The sequence below is a fragment of the Mirounga angustirostris genome, unplaced genomic scaffold (assembly GCF_029215605.1).
Source record: "Mirounga angustirostris isolate CCGP_5_RB_7025 unplaced genomic scaffold, mMirAng1.0.hap1 SCAF_5, whole genome shotgun sequence".
Taxonomy (NCBI): domain Eukaryota; kingdom Metazoa; phylum Chordata; class Mammalia; order Carnivora; family Phocidae; genus Mirounga; species Mirounga angustirostris.
The window spans coordinates 124,888,148-124,904,822 of NW_026991713.1; positions in this window are offsets into that span (position 1 = coordinate 124,888,148).

Genomic DNA, 16,675 nt, shown 5'->3' on the forward strand with positions numbered 1-16,675 from the left:
ATTCCCAGGGTCCTGGGATCCAGCCCCACATCAGGCTCCCTGCTCAGCGGGAAGCCTGCTTCTCCCTCTCCCACTCCCCCTGCTTGTGTTCCCTCTCTCGCTGTCTCTCTCTCTCTGTCAAATAAATAAATAAAATCTTTAAAAAAAAAAAGTGGCTTTTGCACTTACTAGCTGTATGATCTGGAGAAATATACTAAGCCTCTCTGTGTTTTAAGGCCTCTGTTAAAATGGCAATAATAATGATATCTCCCTAGGAGGGTTGTTGTGAAATTGACATCATCATTGTGAAACTCAGCAAAGTGCCCCATATGTAATGTGTTCAATTAGTAATAATTGGTATTATTTGTTCACTTTTTCCTCCCCACCAGATTGTAAGCAATGACATTCCCAAAACCTAGCACAGTGCCTTGTTCATGCTAGGTTACACATAAATAGTGAATAAATTACTATAAACTACAAGGTACTTTTCTTCTGTTCATAGATATGTACATGCATATTTACACCATCTCAGGCAGGAACTGCTAGTCTTAAATATTGCTGGAATAGGAATCAACAAGTATAAAATGAAATGAAACTGTATATGCCTGGATTTATAACAAAGCCATCATAATTCCTGAAAACTGTGCTGAGAAATCCCTGAAATGGAATTATGTTTTCCTGTTTCCTTTTAATAGTTCCCCATTTTCCTGGTCAAAAATTCTTCTTCCAGCAGTATTTTTGCAGAGAGACTGTAATTTTCAAAAAGATAAGGCAATTAAGAGGGAAAAGAGGGCGCCTGGGTGGCTCAGTTGGTTAAGCCACTGCCTTCAGCTCAGGTCATGATCCTGGAGTCCCGGAATCGAGTCCCGCATCGGGCTCCCTGCTCAGCAGGGAGTCTGCTTCTCCCTCTGACCCTCCCCCTTCTCATGCTCTCTCTATCTCATTCTCTCAAATAAATAAATAAAATCTTTCAAAAAAAAAGGGGGGGAAAGAATGTTTAACAATTTGAATGAAGAAATAGTGGAGTCTTTCTTTTTAGAGCTATTCAGATCCTGATTTGAGAACTGTTCAGATTTTAAATAACATTGCCTGAAGTCACCCCGGGACTCCGTCCCAAACGCACTGACCCTGTGGTGTCTTTGGGATGTCTTCACTACATTTGAAGTACCAGGCTTTATTTTAAAAATCAAACAAAAAGAAAATCAAGATTATACAAAGATATTAAGAACCAAAGCTTTGCCTTCAACTTTCAATCCTCTTATTAATACCCATGTCATGACTCTTGTTGAGAAAAAGGTTTAGTGTCACTGTCCTCAATCAGTGTTCTTTCATTCACTTTCATTAGGAGCCATGTTTTCCTGACAGAGGATAACAAATGGACACTGTTGGTCCCTAATGTGCTTTTGACTACAGATCCTGCACCATTTCTCTGGGAAGCAATTGCAATTATTTGTCATTTTAATATGAGTTGGCAAGGAGGTCCAAAAAACATGGCTGTTATTCATCAATATGTATATTTTGTACTTATATTAATATTAGAATATCATTATCACTCGTCTCACATTATACGAGCAAGATAAAATTACACCGTGTAAAAAATGCATGAAATTCTCTTAGGCTGCACTCATATAGGAAAAGTAAAGGTAATTTAAGAGCTTGCACCATTTATATGCTAAATGCTACCATTTATTATTGTTAGTGGAGAAATGCTTTTACCTTTGCACTAATGGATAATATATCAATATGTTTCCACTGTTAATTGGAAATAATATTGCTAATCCTAAAACTCAAATCTTTTAAAGTATATTTATCCATCCTTTTATATTCCTTAATGTTCTAGTGTCTAATTTTTCTATCACTTTAGATAATGTAAATGTAATTTCTGTACTAGAATATAATTCTTGAATTCTTTAGTTCTGAGCTCTTTCAGAAGATTTTGCACGTAGGATTAGTTGAAACTTTTGAATTCAAGAACTAGCTTTGTAAATTGTAACTACTCATGGTTTTTCAGCCAACCTTTTCTCAATGGATAATAGTTAATCTTGTAGCATAATTGTGACAAAAAAAGTTAAACCCATATCCAGTTCTTTAGCTTTATTTTTTTATTTTTTTAAAGATTTTATTTATTTGAGAGAGAGAGAGAGTGAGAGACAGTGATAGCGAGAAAGAGCGTGAGTGGGAAGGAGAGGGAGAAGCAGGCTCCCCACTGAGCAGGGAGTCCAACCCAGGGCTTGATCCCAGGACCCTGGATCATGACCTGAACCAAAGACAGATGCTTAAGTGACTGAGCCCCTAGTTCTTTAGCTTTAAATTGTTTCTGTAATTTTATCACTCCTCTTTTTCTAATCACAGACAAAAGCTAAGTAAAATTCAAGTGCGCTGCAAATAAACACAAACAATTTTTAAGTTGGTACATGATAACAGAATGGAAGGAAAGGGTAAGTTTACTAGACTGTTTCTCTGAATTAAGGGCAATACACACACACACACACACATTCATACTGTGATAAAAACCAGAGAAAGTCCAATCAGGTGGGCTCCCGTGTTTCTAACATGAATAAGACCTGTATCATCATAGCTCAAAGTAAAATTAAACTTCTATTCTTTCAATCATTATTTTTTTACTGTAGGGATCCAAAGGGGTACGTGCACCCCGATGTTTATAGCAGCAATGTCCACAATAGCCAAACTATGGAAAGAGCCAAGATGTTCATTCAATCATTATTTATCAAGTGTCTTGCAAAAGTCCAGATACATTTTTTTAATCACCTACTATGTACAAGAGACTATACGAAGACCTGATTTCAGCTCATAAAACTTAGAAAGTTGGGGTGCCAGACCACAGCCTCTTAGTTTAGGAAGAAAGCAAAGGGCAGAAATCACAGCAAAACATCTTGCTTGTTTGTGTTGATGGGCAGGATGGGTAAGATGGAAGAAGGGAGAAGATAAGAAGCATTTAAGAGAGCATTGCCAAACCCAGTTATAAGATAACTGTAATAAAATAAATTGAGCTAAAGAGAAATATGTATATTCATAGATATTCATCCCATTATTTATAAAATAAAGAATTGGTTAAGCAAAATATAGATTATCTGTACAATGAATTATCTAAAATGATCTTTTATGAAAATTATAGCTATGAAAACACTTAAAGTCATGTCTTAAAAGTGTAGTTTTAAATATGGAAATGTACAAATACTTCAAGTGAAAATAGATTTTTAAATGAATGTACATGCATAAGAACACAGATATATACATGTATAAAGCAATAGGCTACAAAATATTTACTAAGTGACAAGATTATGGGTGATGTTAATTTTCTTCTTTATACTTTTTGTATTACCCAGATCTTCTGCAATGAATGTATTCATCAGAAAAAAAAGAAGTCACTTAAAAGGCATACTGAAATATTAATTAGAGATTATTTTTTAATGTTTAGAATTTAAAACTTTTATTTTTACAACTCAATACTGGATTAAATTATGGATTTCTGTTGAATGTATTAGGAGGCTTAAAGCTGTGCTAAATAACTTTTGGCCCTTCTTAACGATATTTTAAATATTGATGCTTTAATTTTTTAAAGTATCTATATGAAAGGCTAAGCATTGTAGGAGGTATATTAAAAACTTGCTTTTATCCTAAAGAAATCACAGAACCTCTAGGAAATACAAAAACAGTTATTTTTTAGGGAAACATTAATAGTGTAACCTAGTTGTTTTGTTTTTTGTTTGTTTGTTTGTTTTTAAAGATTTTATTTATTTATTTGGCAGAGAGAGACAGAGCAAGAGAGGGAACACAAGTAGGGGGAGTGGGAGAGGGAGAAGCAGGCTTCCAGCAGAGCAGGGAGCCCAAAGCGGGGCTCGATCCCAGGACCCTGAGATCATGACCTGAGCCGAAGGCAGACACTTAACGACTGAGCCACCCAGGCGCCCCTTGTTTTTTTTTAAATGGGACACTCAATGACAGTTTTATCCTAGTGTTAAATCTAAAATACGGATGGATTCCAAAAGTGCTGAAAAGTGATGTAAGTTTTTACTGTTTTACTGGACAACTCTTGAGGAGACAATGAAACATGAATTACACTATATAGCACATGATAAACCCCCAACGTGATCTTTCAGCATCTCTTCTCCTCAAATTTCTACCTCTAGCTCTCTCTCCTCTTAGATGTCTTTATGGCTTTCTGCTTGTCTACAAAGTCTCTCTTTGCCCAACTTCTCCAACCTTCTCCTTCCTCTGGGAGCATTCCTGTCCTACCATGTCTAGAAAACTATTATTGCATTTCTTTTTTTTTTTTAAGATTTTATTTACTTGTCAGAGAGAGAGAGAGAGCGAAAGCACAAGCAGGGGGAGGGGCAGAGGCAGAGGGAGAAGCAGTCTCCCCGTTGAGCATGGAGCCAGATGCAGGACTCCATCCCAGGATCCTGGGATCATGAGCTGAGCCAAAGGCAGATGCTTAACCGACTGAGCCACCCAGGCATCCCTCTATTGCATTCCTATAAGCAGATCATTTTTAATCTTGCTTGGATTCTCTTCTCTACTATCCATCCTAATCAGCACTTGAGCTTATTCATCTATAAAAATGTGAATATTATTATCAACCTCAGAAAAGATGAGTAAACTAGCCTGCCATATAGTCCATGGTCAGTAAATATTAACTTACTCCTTTAACTATGATAGCTCTGTTTTAATCCTATCAATCTCTTCTCAACCAAAATATAACATGGTACATTAAGAGTCTTTCCGCCCCATTATCTTTTGTGAAACAAAGTGCAAATGAAAAAACAATAAAGAAAACTCCAGTTTCAATAGAATAGCAAATAGTCACAACATTAAACCGTTCTCAAGAGTAGCTACCAAATACAGTAAAATTTGTGGTGAAGTGAGGGAGATACCTTGTGTGGAAATAGATCCTTGATATCCCATGTATCTTGTTTGCCAGAATCTCCAAGTATAGCTGAAGTTTTTCTGAAGGGCCCAGATATGATCTTTTCCTTAGACCTGAAAGATGTTGGGAAAGTTTCATCAATATCTATGAACTGTGTTCAACAATGAAAATGGCATAAAAGGTAAGGCTGAGAGAGAAAGCTCAGAGATCTTTTATATGGAAAAAATGTGTGCAAAATGCCTAAGTAAAAAAGGACTAGCCCAAGAACTTAATATCAAGCCAAAATGTCGTACACATTTAAACACAATAGGCATAAGTTTTCATAACCTTGAATTAAGCAATGGTTTTTTAGATATGTCACCAAAAGTATAAGCAACCAAAGAAAAATACAGATAAATAAGAATAAGTGATACCCAAGTTTTAAATTAAAATGTAACCTTTTTTGTACTCCAAAGCACACCATCAGGAAAGTTAGAAGATAATTCAAAGAATCAGAGAAAAGTTTTACAAATCATGTATCTGATAAAAATATATAAACAATTTTACAGTACAATAATAGAGACAAATAACCCAATTAAAAAGTGGGCAAAGGATCAGAACAGACATTTTTCTAAAGAAAATATACAAATAGCCAATAAGCACTCTCTTTTTTCCTTTGTTTGTTTGTTTGTTTTTCTTAAATTCTACATAGGAGTGAAATCATATGATATTTATCTTTCTCCGACTGACTCGTTCACTTACCATTATGCCCTCTAGGTCCATCCATGTTGTTGCAAATGGCAGTAGCTCATTCTTTTTTTTTTTTTTAATTTTATTTATTTATTTGACAGAGAGAGAGCACAAGCAGGGGGAGCAGCAGGCAGAGGGAGAGGGAGAAGCAGACTCCCCACGGAGCAGGGAGCCCAATACGAGGCTCAATCCCAGGACCCTGGGATCAGCACCTGAGCCAAAGGCAGTTGCTTAACCAACTGAGCCACCCAGGTGCCCCACGCTCTTTCTTTTTTATGGCTGAGTAATATTCCATTGTGTATATATACCACATCTTCTTTATTAATTCAGCTATGGAGGGACACTTGGGTATTTACCCAAAGAAAATGAAAACACAAATGTATGTATCCTGATGTCTATTGCGGCATTATTTACATAGCCAAGATGTGGAAGCAATCTGTTCTATGGATGGAAGTGTCCATCCATAGATGAATGGATAAAGAAGCTTTCTTTTAAAAGGAATGAAAAAGGACTTTGTGACAAAAATCCCTAAGTCACTATTCTATCCGTGTCACTTCAGTGTTGTCCATCCATCCCACCTACAGGGTCCCTCCAGATCTATATTTCTCTGACAGTTCAGCATCCTCAGGTATCAGCATATCATTTCTAAGTCAGGTTTGGGTGCAGGAAACTCCAGGAGTCACTTTCCTGAGGTCCTGTCAGCATAGAAATATCATTTTGCTGCTCTTACATTATTCTGTGCTTTCAGGTCTTCTGCCTAGACTAGCCATGTAAAGGCTTTCTCCTCTTAGTTGTTTGTTGTTGTTGTTTGGGTTTTGTTTTGTTTTGTTGTTTTGTTTTTTCCTCCCAAGCCTCTACCCAGGAAGGAAAAGGACAAGAATTCTGTGCATTTGGATTTCCTCAAACCTATCAGGATTTTGTTTCATGTACTCTCCCTCCTAGAGCCTAACCAGGTGGCCCAAGAGAGACAGGGTCCAGGACCCCATCAGTCACTTAAGACATTTTTGCTTTCTCTTACACACTCCTCATTACCCAAGGAATTACTATTATGTAATATCTGATGTTTACATTTTTTTTAAATTTTCTCAAATTTGGGGGCTTTCTCAGAGACTGTCTCAACATTTCTCACAAGTTTGTATCTCTCAAACTCAGTACCTCAGAAGATATATTTATCTATTTATTTTTCATTCTTCTGTGTCATCTCTATCATCCTTTCTTCTGTCATCCATTGCTTTTTGAATGAAGAAGAATCAAAGTTAAAAAGAAATACCATGGCGGGGGGCGGAGCAAGATGGCGGAGGAGTAGGAGACCTGGATTTCGTCTCCTCTCAGGAATTCAGCTGGATAGGGATCAAACCATTCTGAACACCTACAAACCCAACAGGAGATCAAAGAAAAGAAGAGCAACAACTTTCTGAACAGAAAAGCGACCACTTTCTGGAAGGTAGGACGTGCGGAGAAGTGAATCCGAGGCGATATTCGGGAGGATAGACGGCGGGGGAGGGGCCTCCGTCGGCCGCTTCTGGCAAGTGATAGAGCCGCGGAGCACAAAATCGGAACTTTTAAAAGTCTGCTCCGCTGAGGGACGTCACTCCGGTGGCTAAGCGGGGGGTGGAACCCTCCGGGACAGTGTGGTCTCAGGACCCTCGGGGTCACAGAAAGACTGAGTGTGGCAGAGCTCCCAGGTAACGGAGCCGGGAAGCCGGCTGCAGAGGCGGAGCCCAGGCGCGGGCCCTCAGCTCGGGGTGGCCATAAACCGGGATCCGCGGCACCGTCGGGCCCCTGCTCCTCCAGCAGGGACCCAACAAGCGGCAGATCCGGGGAGACTCACCTTCCTCCCCCGGGAGGAGCCGCGGGGGAGTGCACCGCAGGGATCTGCTGGGTTTGGAGACTCCAGACCGGGTCGGGTGCCAGAGATAGAAACGCGCGGTCACAGGCCGGTTGAGCATGGAGTGCAGCCGGAGACCGGGGAGACGGGAGTGACTGACGGCTTTTCTCTGGGGGCTCACTGAGGAGCGGGCCCCGAGTTCTCCTCCTCCGGGGCGGAGATTGGGAGGCCGCCATTTTCACTCTCCGCCTCCAAAGCTGTAGGGAAAGCTCGCAGGGAACAAAAGCCCCGGAGAGCAAACCCGAGCAGATTACTTAGCCGGGAGGGGGCAAGGGCGGGGCAATTCCGCCTCCGGCAGAGACATTTGGAAACCACGGCAACAGGCCCCTCCCCAGAAGATCAGCGAGAACAGCCAGCCAAGACCAAGTTTACCGATCAATGAGAGCGGCAGAACTCCAGCGCTAGGGGACCACTGCACATAGAACTCATGGCTTTTTTACCATGATTCCTTAGTCTTTTAAAGTTAATTTTTTTTTAACTGTCTTTTTGTCTTTTTATTTCTTTTTGAATTTTTCTTTTTCCCTTTTTCAAACAACATCTTATCAATCCCTTTTTTTAAAAAAAAACATTTTTATTTTTCATTTTTAGAGTCATATTCTATCCCTTCATAGTAGTTACCCATATTTTTGGCTTATATATATAAGTTGTTCTCTCTTTAAAATTTTGAGATAGTTTCTTCTAACAGATTAAAATATACCCTAAATCTCTAGTATATGGTGTTTTCTATTCCCCTGCCTGATCACATCCTCTCCCTTTTTTTTTCTTTTTCTTTTTTCTTTTTTTAAATCTTCTTCTTTCTTTTTCAAACAACTTCTTATCAATTCCTTTTATAAAATTTTTTATAATTTCCATTTTTACAGTCATTTTCTATCCCTTCATCATATCAACCCTTATTTTTGTACATATATCTTTTTCTTTCTTTAAAATTTTGGGAGACACTTTCTTCTAAAAGACCAAAACACACCCCAAATCTAGTGTGTGGCACTGATCTATATACCATATAGATCATATTTGATCACATTCTGGTTTTTCTTTTGTTGTTGTTGTTTTGTTTTGTTTGTTTTTGTTTTTATCTTTATCTTTTTCTTTTTTTTTCTTTTTCTTTTTTCTCTCTTTCCCCTTCTTATCCCACTGCTTCAGGTCTTTTCTGATTTGTTTAGAGTATATTTTCTGGGGACGTGGTTACTCTGCTAGCATTTTGTTCTCTCATTAATCTATTCTCCTCTGCACAAAATGACGAGATGGAAAAAATCACCTCAACAAAAAGAACAAGAGGCAGTACCGACTGCCAGGGACCTACTCAATACGGACATTAGTACGATGTCAGATCTAGAGTTCAGAATCATCACTTTAAAGATACTAGCTGGGCTTGAAAAAAATATGGAAGTTATTAGAGAAACTCTTTCTGGAGAAGTAAAAGAGCTAAAATCCAACCAAGTAGAAATCAAAAAGGCTATTAATGAGGTGCAATCAAAATTGGGGGCGCTAACTGCTAGAATAAATGAGGCAGAAGAGAGAATCAGTAATATAGAAGATGAAATGCTGGAAAATAAAGAAGCTGAGAAAAAGAGAGATAAACAACTACTGGATCATGAGGGCAGAATTCGAGAGATAAGCGATACCATAAGACGAAACAACATTAGAATAATTGGGATCCCAGAAGAAGAAGAAAGAGAGAGAGGGGCAGAAGGTATAATGGAGCAAATTATAGCAGAGAACTTCCCTAATTTGGGGAAAGAAACAGGCATGAAAATCCAGGAAGCACAGAGAACCCCTCTCAAAATCAATAAAAATAGGTCAACTCCCCGACATCTAATAGTAAAACTTACGAGTCTCAGAGACAAAGAGAAAATCCTGAAAGCAGCTCGGGAGAAGAGATATGTAACCTACAATGGTAGAAACATTAGATTGGCAACAGACCTATCCACAGAGACCTGGCAGGCCAGAAAGGACTGGCAGGATATATTCAGAGCACTAAATGAGAAAAATATGCAGCCAAGAATACTCTATCCAGCTAGGCTGTCATTGAAAATTGAAGGAGAGATAAAAAGCTTCCAGGACAAACAAAAACTAAAGGAATTTGCAAACACAAAACCAGCCCTACAGGAAATCTTGAAAGGGGTCCTCTAAGCAAAGAGAGACCCTAAAAGCAACATAGACCAGAAAGGAACACAGACAATATACGGTAACAGTCACCTTACAGGCAATACAATGGCACTAAATTCCTATCTTTCAATAGTTACCTTGAATGTAAATGGGCTAAATGCCCCAATCAAAAGACACAGGCTAACAGACTGGATTAAAAAACAAGATCCATCGATATGCTGTCTGCAAGAGACTCATTTTAGAGCCAAAGACACCCCCAGATTGAAAGTGAGGGGGTGGAAAACCATTTACCATGCTAATGGACACCAAAAGAAAGCTGGGGTGGCAATCCTTATATCAGACAAATTAGATTTTAAACCAAAGACTGTAATAAGAGATGAGGAAGGACACTATATCATACTTAAAGGATCTATCCAACAAGAAGATCTAACAATTGTAAATATCTATGCCCCTAACATGGGAGCAGCCAATTATATAAGGCAATTAATAACAAAAGCAAAGAAACACATCGACAACAATACAATAATAGTGGGGGACTTTAACATCCCCCTCACTGAAATGGACAGATCATCTAAGCAAAAGATCAACAAGGAAATAAAGACTTTAAATGACACACTGGACCAAATGGACTTCACAGACATATTCAGAACATTCCACCCCAAAGCAACGGAATACACATTCTTCTCTAGTGCCCATGGAACATTCTCCAGAATCGATCACATCCTAGGTCATAAATCAGGTCTCAACCGGTACCAAAAGATTGGGATCATTCCCTGCCTATTTTCAGACCACAATGCTTTGAAACTAGAACTCAATCCCAAGAGGAAAGTCGGAAAGAACTCAAATACATGGAGGCTAAAGAGCATCCTACTGAAGAATGAATGGGTCAACCAGGAAATTAAAGAAGAATTAAAAAAATACATGGAAACCAATGAAAATGAAAACACAACTGTTCAAAATCTTTGGGATGCAGCAAAGGCAGTCCTAAGAGGAAAGTATATAGCAATACAAGCCTTTCTCAAGAAACAAGAAAGGTCTCAAGTACACAACCTAACCCTACACCTAAAGGAGCTGGAGAAAGAACAGCAAATAAAGCCTAAACCCAGCAGGAGAAGAGAAATCATAAAGATCAGAGCAGAAATCAATGAAATAGAAACTAAAAGAACAGTAGAACAGATCAACGAAACTAGGAGCTGGTTCTTTGAAAGAATTAACAAGATTGATAAACCCCTGGCCAGACTGATCAAAAAGAGAAGAGAAATGACCCAAATCAACAAAATCATGAATGAAAGAGGAGAGATCACAACCAACACCAAAGAAATACAAACAATTATAAGAACATATTATGAGCAACTCTATGCCAGCAAATTAGATAACCTGGAAGAGATGGATGCATTCCTAGAGATGTATCAACTACCAAAACTGAACCAGGATGAAATAGAAAACCTGAACAGACCTATAACCACTAAGGAAATTGAAGCAGTCATCAAAAATCTCCCAAAAAACAAAAGCCCAGGGCCAGATGGCTTCCCAGGGGAATTCTACCAAACATTTCAAGAAGAATTAATACCTATTCTTCTGAAACTGTTCCAAAAAATCGAAACGGAAGGAAAACTTCCAAACTCATTTTATGAGGCCAGCATTACCTTGATCCCCAAACCAGACAAAGACCCCATCAAAAAGGAGAATTACAGACCAATATCCCTGATGAACATGGATGCAAAAATTCTCACCAAAATACTAGCCAATAGGATCCAACAGTACATTAAAAGGATTATTCACCATGACCAAGTGGGATTTATCCCTGGGCTGCAAGGTTGGTTCAACATCCGCAAATCAATCAATGTGATACAGTACATTAACAAAGGAAAGAACAAGAATCATATGATCCTCTCAATAGATGCAGAAAAAGCTTTTGACAAAGTACAGCATCCTTTCTTGATCAAAACTCTTCAGAGTATAGGGATAGAGGGTACATACCTCAATATCATAAAAGCCATCTATGAAAAACCTACAGCAAATATTATTCTCAATGGGGAAAAACTGAGAGCTTTCCCCCTAAGGTCAGGAACGCGGCAGGGATGTCCACTATCACCACTGCTATTCAACATAGTATTGGAAGTCCTAGCCACAGCAATCAGACAACAAAAAGAAATCAAAGGCATCCAAATTGGCAAAGAAGAAGTCAAACTCTCACTCTTTGCAGATGATATGATACTTTATGTGGAAAACCCAAAAGACTCCACCCCAAAACTGCTAGAACTCATACAGGAATTCAGTAAAGTGGCAGGATATAAAATCAATGCACAGAAGTCAGTGGCATTCCTATACACCAACAACAAGACAGAAGAAAGAGAAATTAAGGAGTCGATCCCATTTACAATTGCACCCAAAACCATAAGATACCTAGGAATAAATCTAACCAAAGAGACAAAGGATCTTTACTCAGAAAACTATAAAATACTCATGAAAGAAATTGAGGAAGACACAAAGAAATGGAAAAACGTTCCATGCTCATGGATTGGAAGAACAAATATTGTGAAGATGTCAATGCTACCTAGAGCAATCTACACATTCAGTGCAATCCCCATCAAAATACCATCCACTTTTTTCAAAGAAATGGAACAAATAATCCTAAAATTTGTATGGAACCAGAAAAGACCCCGCATAGCCAGAGGAATATTGAAAAAGAAAAGCAAAGCCGGTGGCATCACAATTCCGGACTTCAAGCTCTATTACAAAGCTGTCATCATCAAGACAGCATGGTACTGGCACAAAAACAGACACATAGATCAATGGAACAGAATAGAGAGCCCAGAAATGGACCCTCAACTCTATGGTCAACTAATCTTCGACAAAGCAGGAAAGAATGTCCAATGGAACAAAGACAGTCTCTTCAACAAATGGTGTTGGGAAAATTGGATAGACACATGCAGAAGAATGAAACTGGACCACTTCCTTACACCACACACAAAAATAGACTCCAAATGGCTGAAAGACCTCAATGTGAGACAGGAGTCCATCAAAATCCTAAAGGAGAACACAGGCAACAACCTCTTTGACCTCAGCCGAAGCAACTTCTTCCTAGAAACATCGCCAAAGGCAAGGGAAGCAAGGGCAAAAATGAACTATTGGGACTTCATCAAGATAAAAAGCTTTTGCAAAGCAAAGGAAACAGTTAAGAAAACCAAAAGACAACCGACAGAATGGGAGAAGATATTTGCAAATGACATATCAGATAAAGGGCTAGTATCCAAAATCTATAAAGAACTCATCAAACTCAACACCCAAAGAACAAAGAATCCAATTAAGAAATGGGCAGAAGACATGAACAGACATTTTTCCAATGAAGACATCCAAATGGCCAACAGACACATGAAAAAGTGCTCAATATCGCTCGGCATCAGGGAAATCCAAATCAAAACCTCAATGAGGTATCACCTCACACCAGTCAGAATGGCTAAAATTAACAAGTCAGGAAACGACAGATGTTGGCGGGGATGCGGAGAAAGGGGAACCCTCCTACACTGTTGGTGGGAATGCAAACTGGTGCAGCCACTCTGGAAAACTGTATGGAGGTTCCTCAAAAAGTTGAAAATAGAGCTACCATATGATCCAGCAATTGCACTACTGGGTATTTACCCCAAAGATACAAAAGTAGGGATCCGAAGGGGTACGTGCACCCCGATGTTTATAGCAGCAATGTCCACTATAGCCAAACTGTGGAAAGAGCCAAGATGTCCATCGACAGATGAATGGATAAAGAAGATGTGGTATATATATACAATGGAATATTATGCAGCCATCAAAAGGAATGAGATATTGCCATTTGCAACAACGTGGATGGAACTGGAGGGTATTATGTTGAGTGAAATAAGTCAAACAGAGAAAGACATGTATCATATGATCTCACTGATATGAGGAATTCTTAATCGCAGGAAACAAACTGAGTGTTGTTGGAGTGGGGGGTGGGGTGGGAGGGATGGGGTGACTGGGTGATAGACACTGGGCAGTGTATGTGCTCTGGTAAGCGCTGTGAATTGTGCAAGACTGTTGAATCTCAGATCTGTACCTCTGAAACAAATAATGCAATATATGTTAAGAAAAAAAAAAAGAAGAAGAAGAAGAAGAATGTAGCAGGAGGGGAAGAATGAAGCGGGGGAAATCGGAGGGGTAGACGAACCATGAGAGAAGATGGACTCTGAAAAACAAACAGGGTTCTAGAGGGGAGGGGGGTGGGAGGATGGGTTAGCCTGGTGGTGGGTATTTAGGAGGGCACATTCTGCATGGAGCACTGGGTGTTGTGCACAAACAATGAATCATGGAACACTTCATCTAAAACTAATGTTGTAATGTAAGGGGATTAACATAAGAATAAAAAAATTAAAAAAAAAAAAAAAAAAAAAAAAAGAAATACCATGGCAAAAAAAATTTGGTAAATACTATCACATACAAAAAAACCAATTCTTTATATAATCAATAACCAGTTATAAAATATAATGAAAGAAAGATTTCATTTATATTGGCAATGGTAGACATAAAATTTCTACCAATAAAATTAGCAAGAAAAATATAGAATCTGCAGTAAAATAAAAAAAAAAACTTCAGAGCTCTTCAGAGAAACATAAAAGGAAGACTAAAATAAATAGTAGAATATACCTTGTTAATGAATAAGGTTCAATACTTTTAAAATGTCATTTTTTTTCTGAAGAAAGTCTATGAAATTAATACCAAAGCAAATACCAATAGAGTTTCTGTATGAAAAACTGACTCTAAAGCACATAACATCTTTGTGTCATCTTCAGTTTCTTTTATCAGTGCCTTATAGGTTTTGGACTATAGGTCTTTCACCTCCTCAGTTAAATACATCCCTAGATATTTTATTCTTTTGATGCAATTATAAGTGGAATTGTTTTCTTGATTTCTCTTTCTGATAGCTCATTATTAGTGTACAGAAACACAACTGATTTCTGTATATTAACTTTGTATCCTGTCATTTTACTGAATTCATTAGTTTGAATAGTTCTTTGGTGGAATCTTTAAGGGTTTGATTATAATATCATATAATATGCAAATAGTGATAGTTTTACTTCTTCCTTAGCAATTTGGGTGACTTTTATTTCTTTTTCTTGACGAATTGCCATGGCTAGGACTTCCAGTATTGTGTTGAATAAAAGTGATGAGAATGGACATTCTTATCTTGTTCCTGATCTTAGAAAAACTGAAAGCTGAGTATGATACTAGCTTTGTGTTTATCATATATGATCTTTATTATGTTGAGATATGTTTCTTCTATCCCCACTTTATTGAGAGTTTTTATCATAAATGTATGTTGAATTTTGTCAGATGCTTTTTCTGTATCAATCAAGATGATCATATTATATTTAGTCTTCATTTTGCTACTATGGAGCATTACACTAATTGATTTGTGGATATTGAACCATCCTTGCAATCCTGAATTAAATACCACTGGATCATGGTGTATGATCCTTTTAATATATTGTTGATTTAGTTTGCTAATATTTTATTGAAAAATTTTATTTCCATGTCCATCAGGGATATTGGTCTGTGGTTTTACTTTTTTGTGGCATCTTTGATTGGGAATCAGAATTAATACTGACTTCATAAAATGAGTTTAGAAACATTCCTTCCTTTTCAATTTTTTGAAACAATTTGAGAAGGATAGGTACTAATTCTTTTTTTTTTTTTTAAGTGGAGACACAGCTCAGCTTGAGTGGTTTCTTTCCTTTTTTTTTTTTTTTTTTTTGTTAAAGATTTTATTTATTTATTTGACAGAGAGAGATACAGTGAGAGAAGGAACACAAGCAGGGGGAGTGGTAGAGGGAGATGCAGGCTTCCTGCCGAGTAGGGAGCCCAATGTGGGGCTCGATCCCAGGACCCTGGGACCGTGACCTGAGCTGAAGGCAGATGCTTAACGACTGAGCCACCCAGGCGCCCCACTAATTCTTTTTTAAATGTTTGGTAGAATTCACCAGTGAAGCCATCTTGTTCTAGACTTTTGGTTTTGGGGAGTTTTTAAATTACTGATTCAATCTTATTGCTTATAATCAGTCTATTCATATTTTCTGTTTCCTCATGTTTCAGTCTTGAAACATTGTGTATTAAATTATTCTTAGTATTTTAAATGCACTGGTATCATGTTTAAAGCATTCAGTTAATTGAAGGTTTTTGTTACCGGTTTAGTGCACTTGGTCTGAATGAAGATGACTTTAAGATGAAAAAATATATATAAAATAAAACAGAATACATGTTTAACCATCCCATATATATGAAGTTCAAGAACAGGCATAACTATTGCTTAGCATAGGAATTTTGAGATTCATGCTGTTGTGTAGGTATTAGTAGTTCATTCATTTTTATTGCTAAGTAGTGTTTCTTTGTGTGATCATGCAACAGGTTATTCATTCACTGGTTGATGGACGTTTGGCCTATTTTCCAGCTTTTGCCATTACAAAATACCCTCTATAAACTTTTGTATAAATCTTCATACAGACTTGTGTTTTTAATTCTCTTACATAAAAGCCTAGCAGTAGAATGATTAAATTGTATGGTAGGTATATGTACAGAATTTTAAGAAACTGTCAAACTGTTTTCTAAAGTGATTGTACCATATTGTATTTCCAACAGCAATAAAATAGAGTTCCATTGTTCCTACACTCTCACTAACACTTGACTTCATATGGTTAGTTTTTTAAATTTTAATTTGTACTTTATCTCATTATGGTTTTAATTTGAATATCTTTGATGCCTAATGATGTTGAGCATGTTTTGAAATTATGGAATATCCAAACTAATCTGTAGTGACAAAAAGAGGGAAGGTCAGATTTCAAAGTGGCAGAAGTAACTTTTGGGAGGGGCAGAAATGTTTATAATTATTATTATGGCAATGGTTTCACTGGTACACCAGTAATTCCCTCCTGCCCCCCGCGACATGTTCTAAGACCCCCAGTGGATGCCTGAAATGACCGATAATACTGAGCCCTATATATGTTATTTTTTTTACCTATACATACATACCTACGATAAAGTTTAATTTATAAATTAGGCACAGTAAGAGATTAACA